This window comes from Oryctolagus cuniculus, chromosome 3, assembly GCF_964237555.1.
Source record: "Oryctolagus cuniculus chromosome 3, mOryCun1.1, whole genome shotgun sequence".
NCBI classification, from domain to species: domain Eukaryota; kingdom Metazoa; phylum Chordata; class Mammalia; order Lagomorpha; family Leporidae; genus Oryctolagus; species Oryctolagus cuniculus.
In genome coordinates, this window is record NC_091434.1 from 57,075,553 (window position 1) to 57,087,888 (window position 12,336).

The following is a 12,336-nucleotide window of genomic DNA, read 5'->3' on the forward strand; positions in this document are numbered from 1 at the left end:
AGTACTTCTCCATTGTTAGTTTCATCTTTCCCTTCTGTGGACTCATCCTGTGAGACCCACACTGCCAGGATGGTGGGGCGATGGCGTTTTTCGACAAGAAGCACCGGAGAGTTTCGGTGAACTAGTCCGTTTATTAACAGTCAGGCACAAGCTTTTAAAGGACAGGCAAAGTAGAGTAGCTAGCTCAGGGTGGCAACACTAACTCTACAGGACAAAGCCAATACTGGCACCTCAAATTTCTCCAATCAGCTTGAAGGTCATGTAACCAACATAGCCTTCCAGGTGGTCTTAATGGGTCTGGGCCACACCACAGAGCTATATACCTAGTTGGCAATCACAAGGCCCTTCTATATGAAGTGAGGGTGGGGGAAATGTGCCTGGGATCCCTGCCACCTGCCAGCAGCCAGGTCATGTGTGGGGTCCCAGTGTGCTGAGCCCTCTATCGTGGTTTTTCCCAGGGGATATGGTATGTCATGCCTTCTTAATCTCCTTTATGGGCTAGGCAGGCAGAATCCCAGCCAGACAGAGGCTCATCCACACCTTTTTCCTCTTCATGATTAACTGCTTCCTATTTTCAGTCCCCAAAACATTATTTCAAAGAATAAACCTTTTAATTTTTGAAATACTTTTTTGACAGGCAGAGTTAGACAGTGAGAGAGAGGAAGACAGAGAGAAAGGTCTTCCTTTCCATTGGTTCACCCCCAAAATGGCCACAGTGGCCAGAGCTATGCTGTTCCGAAGCCAGGAGTCAAGTGCTTCCTCCTGGTCTCCCATGCGGGTGCAGGGCCCAAGCACTTGAGCCATCCTCCACTGCCTTTCTGGGCCACAGCAGAGAGCTGGCCTGGAAGAGGAGCAACCGGGACAGAATCTGGCACCCCAACCGGGACTAGAACCTGGGGTGCTAGTGCTGCAGGTGGAGGATTAGCCAAGCAAGCCACGGCACCAGCTAATTTTTGAAATACTTTTAATCTAAATCAACTATATGCGTTAATATCTCTCCACAGTTGATAAAAAATGAGTGACATCCTCTAATTTAAGAGCAGAAAGGCACAAATTCATGAGAGATTTTCATTTTTAATTGACTTGTTACATTTTTAAAAATTTGGTAACTAGTCCCAGAACCAAGGCTGTTAGTGTTATAAACCATACCAGTTTGTCTCCCCAACAGGACATGAGGAAGGGCCCAGAGCATTATGCAGTCCTATAGCCACAGGAATTGGTGCCACAAACCCCAACATCACTCAGGTTTGCCAGTGGAACAAGGGGTCAGACATCTTTGCCTCCTTCATCACCAAGAATAAGGCCCTGGCTATCAAATATCCCCAGGGAGACAGACACCAAACTATCTGGTCTTTGAAGATATACACTCTAGGAAACCCACACTTATCTCAAAACCACACTTCTATACCTACAAATTGCAGTGGACTATGCTACTGTGTCAATTATAGATACAATTGACATAGATTAAAACAAAAGAAATCATTTAGACTATACTCCTGGGATCACCTAGAACCAAAGCCAAAGCAACAAGCCAAGTGGCATCCTGCATTCCAGCTAAAACATACAGTTTTTTCCAGCAAAACCTACTCTATACAGAAGAAGGTATAAATACACCAGATGGGTAGACATCAACATAGGGACACAGGAGACATGAAAAAAAAAGGTGGCATGACAGCTCCAAAAGAACAAAATACTCCTCCAGAAGTAGATCCTGAGATGAAGGAAATCTATGATATGTCACAAAGAGAATTCAAAATACTGATTGTAAGGAAACAATGCAATTCAAGATAATACAGATAGATTAAATAAATGAGGAAATCAATAGGGACATAAATGAAAATACTACTAAGGAGACAGAATTCATTAAGAAGAATCAAATAGAAATTTTGGAGATGAAATCTTCAATCAGTGCAATAAAAAATACCACTGAGAACTTTCACACCAGAATAGACCAAGTGGTGGAAATAATTTCTGACCTCAAGGACAAAGCTTTTGAAATAACCCAAACAGAAAACATTAAAGATAAAAGAATTAAAAAGAATGAAGAATGCCATTGAACAACCAGATATTCATTCTATATGTATTCTTGAAGTAGAAGATAAGGAAAAGAAAGTCTACACAAAATATGGAACACCAATTAATGACTAAATAGTCATATTATACATATTCTTGAAGGAGAAAAGAAAGAAAAAAGGAGTCATTGGAAACCTGTCAAATGAAATAACAGTTGAAAATTTTCCAGATCTTAAAAGAGACATGGGCATCCAGATACAAGAAGCTTAACAGACTCCAAGAAGACTCAATCAAGATCTTCTCCGAGGCATATTATATTCAAATTGTCAAAAGTTAAGGACAGGGGCTGGTGCTGTGGTGTAACAGGTAAAACTGCCGCCTGCAGTGCCAACATCCCACATGGGCAATGGTTTGAGTCCCAGCTGCTCCACTTCCCATCTAGCTCTCTGCTATGGCCTCAGAATGATGTGGGAGACCTGAAGGAAGATCCTGGCTCCTGGTTTCATACCAGCCTAACTCCAGCCATTGTGGGAGTGAACCAGCAGATGGAAGACCTCTCTCTCTCTCTCTCTCTCTCTCTCTCTGCCTCTGCCTCTCTATAACTCTGCCTTTCAAATAATAAATAAATGAATCTTTAAAAAATAATATTAAGGACAAGGGGAGAATCCTAAAAACAAAGAAAAATATCAAGTTACATATAAAGGAAAACAAATTAGTCTAACATTAGATTTTTTTCAGTAGAAACCCTACAGGCCAGAACAGTGGTCTGTGGGATGATATATTCAAGGTCTTAAGAAAAAAACTTCCAACCAAGAATATTATATGCAGTAATGCTGTCATTTAATAGTGAAGAAGAAATAAGGTATTTCCCAAATAAGCAAAAACTGAAAGGATTCACCACCAACAGGCCAGCCTTACAGGAAATTCTGAAGGGCATCCTGCATTAGAAGTAAACATAATGGAAACAAATGACACTGCCAAATTCAGTAAGCCAGCAGGTAGAATAATTATCTAATCAACAAAAGCACAGGTCTTAGGTCTTATCTATTAATACTTGAATGTAAACAGACCAAATTTTGCAGCCAAAAGACACAGGTGACATATGTTTGTTCCAGACCACACTCCAGCACATAGTGGGTCAGCCCTGAGGAGCTGATTTTCAGCCTAGCTGGTTAATAAATATTGTACCAGGGGGTCAATTTTTTTTAAAAAATTATTTATTTATATTTATTTATTTGAGAGAGAGAGAGAAATGAAGTTTGTCTTCCATCTGCTGCTTTACTCCCAAATGCTTGAAGTGGCAAGGGCTGGGCCAGGCAGAAATAAGGGATCCGGAACTCAATCCAGGTCTCTCACATCGGTGGCAAGATCAAATCACCTGAACCATCACCACTGCCTCCGCGCTTTGCATTATAAGAAGCTGGAACCAGAAGCCACAGTCAAAATCAAACCTGGGTACTCTGATGTGGGACACAGACATCTTAACTGGCACCTTAATTGATGAACACTTGCCCCCAGAGGTTTGATGTTGTGCACCTATGTGATCAGCCAAGGCAGATCCTTCTGTTAATAACCAATACCGTATCAAAATATTTGATAATGGTTCATGTCAAATTTTATTGGGGTACATTAGTTCCTAATGAGAAACATTCAGTGCTAAAGTTGCACCATTAGCTCTGAGAGCAGAATATATTTTTATTTTGCTACTTCTGTTTCTTTGCAGTCTGCCTGTGAATAATTATCTACCTCAAAGTGAAAACAAGTTTCAAAAGGTGTGAGTACCCCTTCGAAACTTCCAGGGCAGTAATTTGGCATCATCAGCAATCAGCCTCTAATTAAATATCAGTGGAAATGGTACCAGTACACCCTTGTTAAATACAAAAGTACATGTGATATAAGATATTATTCAGGATCGGAATCATATTCTGTTTTTATGTCTAAAAAGAATCTTTGAATTGAAATTTTAAATGATATCAATTTTCTAAGCCATATTGTTTAAAATCTCCTCTTACTATAACTCCTATGCTCTATCACCTTCCAAGATCTAATCATACTGATTTTCAAGGTCATCATGCAACATCCACTCTTTTATTTGGCTCAGCACTCACACTTATAATTAATCCTTACTTGGCAACTGTGCATATCCTCCCAATTTCTCCTTCCACAGAGTAAATTTGGTCTCAACCCTCAGGATGTCATCAAATAAATTATATCTGGGTCCATTCCATCTGGATCATCCCATCTCAGATTTCCAGAATGTATTCTCATCAGATTTTATCATTTTTAGAAATAAATCTTAGTTATCTCCTTAAAAAATATGAGAAATGTATGTAGAAAATTCCATTATTCAAAGTTTCAGAAAATTTTTGATACTTCTTTTATTATTGTTTTCAGTGAAAATAACTTGTTATTCTATGCACCATAAATTTTTCTTAATGTTCATTAAAATGATAGAATAGCTCCAATCTCTGCCTGTCTGCCATTTAAGTGAAGAACTAAGTTATGTGGATCATAACTGCCATCACCTAAAATGCTGAGGCTTGATCAACTCAGCATTTTGAGTTATATTTATGGCAGACAGAAGAAAATGGTAATGACTCACTTTTTTCTTCTGTGGTTGTCAGATATATCTACAGAAAGCAAAAAAAAAAAATATATTGCACTAACTTTTTGTTGAACACTATCATTTGCAAATATCACTGATCTTAGCAACTGACAGTATAATAAGAGAAAAAATAAGTTTCCATTACAAATTGCACTTCCTCTTCTTCTACAGAAAAAAAAATCTATCAAAATAATAGCAAAATTTGATAATGACTTAGTTGGTGCCAGACGAGTGTTTAAGTCTACATAGACACTAATATGTCATCAACCTCAGCCCATCTTCATAACTTATCAGATTTTAAAATAACCTGTGTAAATGTCAAGATTTGAAAATTACTATGGTTGTACCTAACTGCTGTTTCATTTTGGCTGAAAAATGAACTTAAAAACTCCAAAAAGACTATACTTTCTTTCAATAGAAAACTTCTATTAGCACTAAAGTTTCTGACACATCTGACTTAAATCCCATTTTGAAAAAAATTTCCATTAAGCACTCAGAGAAAATACTAAGCATGCACTTGCAGACCTTGTTAATGACCCTTTAATGGAATTTTATGTGTTGTTGTCACACTCCATATTGACAGATTTTGACAGCTTAATAATATCCTTGATGAATCAGAACCAATGTATGCTTAAGACCTATGACTCTTTTATGTAACTAATGAGTAATCATTGCTCCTTCCTTTGCAGGAGAAAGTCTTTACATGGTGCTAAATAACATAAAACCTCACATTGTGACCTACATAGCATTTTGAAAACTCTTCCTTTTAGAAAACAATTTGCTCTGTTTTCAATAAGTAAGATAAAAATATTTACAAAGGTATTTGTTTCTAAAACAAATATAACAGTTGCCAGTATATGCTATATATTAGAATTGCTAATTTTCAGGATAATTAATACTGAAACATTTTAGCACTGATATGAAGTTCTTTTTGGGAAACTTAAAAATATTGAGATCTTATCTTAATGTCTAAAAGTTAACTTAGCACTTAACTTCCACCATTCAGAAACTTTCCCAGAGTCATGTGCTGCCACAGAATCAATTAGAAATGATACCACAGTTTAGCATTCAGGTTTCTTTATAAAAAAATTTCTTTATAATATTACTTAGACTACTTGTATTCTACAACAACTTGTGTACCTACTACTTTGAAATAATACTATAAATTACCTCACATTTAGACTTACTGTCAGTAAAACAAAACAAACAAAAATAACATCCTGAAACTATTTCATTATAGCTTTTAATTCAACCAAACAATACAACTAATCAGAAATTTACTGAAGAAAGTCATTTTAATCTGTCCCTTTTATAGAAATGGACCTTAACTGAACTGTTAGACTAGACCAATAAACAGAATCTATTACCACAAATAAACCATTAGGAGCGCCCACCTACGAAGAATCTAAGGAAAATCTACTTCATTATGTTCCATGCTATTTTTAATCTATATTTCAGTTGGCTATTGGTTGTAGAAAGTCTGAAAAATCTAAAACAAAGTACACCTGGAACTTTGAGTATGGAATTTGAAAAATAAAAAGTCAGCTATTAGAATCACTGCAATAATTAATCACATAAACAAAACAGAATGAGTTACAGAAAACAAGATTGACCAGCTTCAGAGCCCTACTCAGTGTCACTTTGCCTAGCTCAAAGATAACTTCAAGAGAACTCATGACCAAGCAACTGACAAACACATCTGGGAATTGGGGAAGGCAGTTGAATGCAAGAAGGCCCTCAGATACTAAACCTCGAAGGAGAAATGAAGGAGAAAGGAAGCCATTTATTCAGCAAATACTATATGTCAGGTCTATACTGAAACTGTCTTAATCGATAAAAAGCTATTTTAATCAATGTTTACAAGGATGTTATAAGAAAGGCAAGATTAGCCCTAGTGCTTGATGAGAAAACAAAATCACTTACCCAGAGGGGCAGCTTTGAAGGATAGAGCTGAATCAGAAATCCAGCTCTATCAAGCCAAGAACCCCCTAATTTTCCCTGAACAGAAAAAATGTGATTTAGTGCCATAAATATGCTTCCAATTCTAATGTTGCTGTGAGTTCTTTGTAACCCATTAGACTACCAGCTTTTTTTTATACTTTTTTTTTTTTTTTGACAGGCAGAGTGGCTAGTGAGAGAGAGAGACAGAGAGAAAGGTCTTCCTTTGCCGTTGGTTCACCCTCCAATGGCTGCCACGGCCAGCGTGCTGCGGCTGGCACACCGCGCTGATCCGAAGGCAGGAGCCAGGTACTTATCCTGGTCTCCCATGGGGTGCAGGGCCCAAGGACTTGGGCCATCCTCCACTGCTCTCCCTGGCCACAGCAGAGAGCTGGCCTGGAAGAGGAGCAACCAGGACAGAATCTGGCGCCCCGACTGGGACTAGAACCCGGTGTGCCGGCGCCGCTAGGTGGAGCATTAGCCTATTGAGCCGCGGCACCAGCCTAGACTACCAGCTTAAACTTCCAGAAAAAAAAAAAAAAAACTTAATAATTTGTCTTTTGGTTGCTTAATGATTTCTGGTGCCATTATTGAGTAGTTTTAAAAGGGGATCTTTTTTCTTGCAGTATCCAAGAATCATGGCACTGCACCCAAGAATCATGGCTTTACTACTAATAGTGTTATAAAAGAAGGACAGATGGAAAGGTGTCCTCACTTACTGTAACCAACTTACCTAGTACTGCAAGCATAAAAATGAAACTTTTCAGTGTTTGCTATTGAAGGAAAAGAGAGACTGTTTCTGTATTGCATTAGCTTCCCTGTAATAAAAATCCTATGAATGTGCCATTAGTTGGAAATACTACAGTAAAGATGAACTCAATGGACATACATGTTACTTGAAGCCTTATCAGACTAAATATCAATATTAATTCAATAAATGGCCCACCCAGCACTCTAGAACAGTATATCCACCCATCTTAAAAATGTGCCATTTTGGGGCCGGTGCCGTGGCTCACTTGGTTAATCCTCTGTCTGTGGCGCCGGCATTCCATATGGGTGCTGGGTTCTAGTCCCAGTTGCTCCTCTTCCAGTCCAACTCTCTGCTGTGGCCTGGGAGGGCAGTGGAGGATGTCCCAAGTGTTTGGGGCCCTGCACCCGCATGAGAGTCCTGGAGGAAGCACCTGGCTTCTGGCTTTGGATCAGCGTAGCTCCGACAGTAGCAGCCATTTGGGAAGTGAACCAATGGAAAGGAAGACCTTTCTCTCTGTCTCTCTCTCTCTCACTAACTCTATCTGTCAAATAAAAAAAAAAGTGCCATTTTAAATTTCATCGCCATCAGGTTAAATATGCTAATAATAATGACTACTGTATTTGTTTTAATTTAAAGTATTCCATCATAAAACTTCTTCTTGCTCAATTTTGTTGATGATTTATAAGGTAATAGATATGATGTATAGTTAGTTATCCCTTTAATACTCCTGAAAGCAAGTTTTATTTGTTAAAGGTTTCCTCGTAGCCTAGCCAATAAAGGGAAGTAATCACATTTGATATAGTTTTGGGTCTAAGGCTAAAACTATTAGGCCCAGAAATTCATTTTTAATGCCAAACCCTGAGTGCTAAACCACAGATCTTTCCAGCACACATCTCTTTAAAGATAAGACTAGGTAGATCAACAACTTTGAATTTCTCACTTTCCCCTTGACATTTCATCCCAATCACATCTCAGTAACCAATTAAGCGCTTTCACTAACCATTAGAAGGACTGATCACTGCCAGCCTTCGCAACAGAGCTTAGAGCCACTCCGACAGGACAACGTCAGTTAATCCTAAAAAAGGTCCACTTCAATTTGTCATTGTCCTACAGGTTTAATATTCTGTATAAATTCAAATCAGGAATGCCTAAAACAGTCAGATGGCTTAATTCAAAGCTGAGCACAGCTGTTCTAGGATGTATCAACATGCGCCATCACTCAGAATCTGCTCTGGTAGCAGACAGGTAAATTCTTGCCTCTCTGTGCAGGATTCCTGGGCAGGCACTAGCACAGCCTTCTCAGTCTAAATCTCTGTCTGTGTTTTTTTGTGTGGGGGTGGTGTTTTTTGTTTTGTTTTGTTTTGTGTTTTGTTTTGTTTTTTTTTTTTTTTTTTTTTTTTTTTGACAGGCAGAGTGGACAGTGAGAGAGAGAGACAGAGAGAAAGGTCTTCCTTTTGCTGTTGGTTCACCCTCCAATGGCCGCCGCGGCCGGCATGCTGTGGCTGGCGTATCGTGATGATCCGATGGCAGGAGCCAGGTACTTATCCTGGTCTCCCATGGGGTGCAGGGCCCAAGGACTTGGGCCATCCTCCACTGCACTCCCTGGCCACAGCAGAGAGCTGGCCTGGAAGAGGGGCAACCGGGCAGAATCCGGTGCCCCGACCAGGACTAGAACCCCGTGTGCCGGCGCCGCAGCTCAACAGGCTAATCCTCCGCCTTGTGGCGCCAGCTCTGTCTGCTTTTAATATCATTGTGCCTTCATTCCTTCTTGAGGCTGCCACAACACCTACACTTATAAAGTCATCCCAGAAATAAGCCCTTCTTAATTAAGATCTTCAGCTACATGTTGTAAAGCACTGAGGGAAAGAATGTACTGGAGCCGGCGCTATGGTGCCAGCATCCCATGTGGACGCAGGTTCAAGTCCCACCTGCTCCATGTCTGATCCACCTCCCTGTTAATGCACCTTGAAAAGCAACAGAGGATGGCAAAGTTCTTGGGCTCCTGCACCCATGTGGAAGACCCAGAGCAAGCTCCTAGCTCCTAGATTCAGATCAGCTCAGCTCCGGTCCTTGCAGACATTTGGGGAGTGAATCAGCAGATGGAAGACCTCTGTGTGTGTGTGTGTGTGTGGGTGGGTGTGTGTGTGTGTGTGTGTCTCTCTCTGTCTCTGTCTCTACCTCTCTGTAACTCTTTCAAATAAAATAAATCTTTTTTTTATGAATGTACTGAAATCATTATTCATCAAAAAGTGCAAAATTAGAGCATTTAAAGGGCCTGGGTGGCAGTAATATATTTTTTTTCTTTTTGGAAAGATTTATTATATTTATTCGAAAGGCAGAGTTATACAGAGAGGTAAAGACAGAGATAGAGAGGTCTTCCATCTGCTGATTTACCACCCAAATGGCATCAACAACTGGGGCTGGGCCAGGCCAAAGCCAGAGCCAGGAGCTTCTTCTGGGTTTCCCAAACGGGTGAGTAGCCCAAGCACTCAGGCTATCCTCCTCTGCCTTTCCAGGCACAACAGGAGAGAGCTGGATCAGAAGTGGAGCAGCCAGGACTCGAACCAGCACCCATGTGGAATGCCGGCACTGCCGGCTGGGGCTTTAACCAACTGCGCCACAGTGTACACCCTGCAGCAATACCTCTTTATATTCATGAAGAGGATTTGTTTTATAGCATTTTACAGATATTATAACAACTGTCTGCATAACCATCCAATGAGAGATGTCAGTAAAAGGACAATTACCCAAATTTTTACACTGGTAATGGCAAACAAAGCCATCAGGGTGAGAGACAGTGAGCAGATATATTACTGTACCTGGAAAACTGGGGTAATTGTTCAGGTCTTTTGAGTTTTAGGAAAATCTGCTTTCTGGCAGATAGTGAGGTGGTTTTGCTACTCATTAAAAAGCTTGTTTTAAGTGGATACTCCTTTAAAAGCCTATTAAATGCTTTATGTCAATTGGAAGGATTTGAATCAGAAACGAAGGAAGGCTGTTAGAAAGTACATGCTGTGCCTGTGGCATGAGGGAAGAGACTGAAGTCACTCTGTCAGATCTAAAATTTGCCTAACATTTAACTGCCCAGGATCACAGGTCACTGCAGACCACGGAATTGACAAACTGAGTCAATTTATTGTACTTGTGATTTCAAATTGGAGTCATGTTACCTTTGTCTTCTATGGGAAATGATACAACAATAATCAATCATTCACAGAGTATCTGGCTATTTTAGGTTTTATATGATATTTAAAATACAGTAAATCAGCCACCAAGTTTTTGATGCTATGCTAATACAAATATACTTGTCTAAGTCAAAAATCACCTCATTCCCATCTATCCTACCCTAGTGTCTCAGCCTGCTTTGCTGCTTAACATATCACCTCATGTCTCAATTATTTTCCAGAGTGTACTCATCCTCCTCAGAGAACATATCTCCAGAGAAAATCATAAGGAGACACTAGATTATATCTCTGATTAAATTTTATTTCTTGACAAGTGACAAGCCCTGACCCAAATTAAAGGGTCAAACAAGAATCTGCTCTTTATGTTCTCTTCCCAATTAAAAACTTCTTACCAAAATTTTGGGATGCTTCCCACGTGTCCCAAAACCACATGGAAATAAAGAAAAGGTGACAAGCACTTACAGAATATAAAAGAATCCCAGGGGATGGCCCTATTTCTCCCTTATTCAGCTTTATCCAATCTCTAACCACCCTCCTTAGGGATGCACCCAGGCCAGGCTTCTCTATCAAGAGTCCATGTCCCTGGCCGGCGCCGCGGCTCACTAGGCTAATCCTCCGCCTTGAGGCGCCGGCACACCGGGTTCTAGTCCCGGTCGGGGCACCAGATTCTGTCCCGGTTGCCCCTCTTCCAGGCCAGCTCTCTGCTGTGGCCAGGGAGAGCAGTGGAGGATGGCCCAAGTCCTTGGGCCCTGCACCCCATGGGAGACCAGGATAAGTACCTGGCTCCTGCCATCGGATGAGCATGGTGCGCCGGCCACAGCGCGCTGGCCGCGGTGGCCATTGGAGGGTGAACCAATGGCAAAGGAAGACCTTTCTCTCTGTCTCTCTCTCTCACTGTCCACTCTGCCTGTCAAAAAAAAAAAAAGAAAAGAAAAGAAAAAGAAAAAAAAAAAAAAGAGTCCATGTCCCCTGCAAGCAGACATACCCTAGCATTTCTACCTCATCAGCCATAACATCGCATAGATTATGACTGCAAAATATTTCTCAATTTTATCTTTTTTTCTTTAGCTCCCCATCATGTCTGTAGTTCATGCAACTTTCACTGCTGGCATGGGAACACTGCAAATTTTTGTACTGGAGTCCCCAGACACTAAACATTCCTTCTAATCTGTGAATTTTTTAAAGTAAAATGTTATCATATTGTCCCTATTAAAAATCCTTCAGTATAGCCCATAATGTTCTGGAAGATAATACCAAGATTTCTCATAATGAAATCACAAGGCCTTTGTTAACTGACCAGCAGGCCACTTCAAACCTCTCTCACATGCCCTTGATGTGTCAGCCATTCAATTTCTTCCTCTCTTTTCTGTCCTATGTCCATGTCGCTGTCAGTACTCAGCTCTTACTTCACAAAATGTCCCTCCCCTCTCTCTCACACTCCCTGTCAGTGAATTGTTACTCATCATCAAAGACAGCTCAATTTTAAATGCCTAGGGAAGACTTTGCTATCATTGGTACAATCTTTTCTTGCACTTTTCCTACTATATTTAAATTATACATTTTATCCATTGAACAAATATTTGTTGAATTTCTGCTGTATTAGACAGATGTGTCTGAACCCTAAGCACAGAATATGAGCAAAACAAACAGAGACCCAAATCTCATATGGTTTACAGTTTAGTTGGGGAGACAGACCTTTACCAAATGCTCATAAATTTAATAACAGTAATTAAAGATATATAAACCTGAGCAGGAGGGCCTGATTGGACTTCAGGATGAGGGAAGGCTCCTTCTAAGGAAATTACATTTGGATTGTGAAGGAGAGGAAGGGAAAAAAGGAGGGA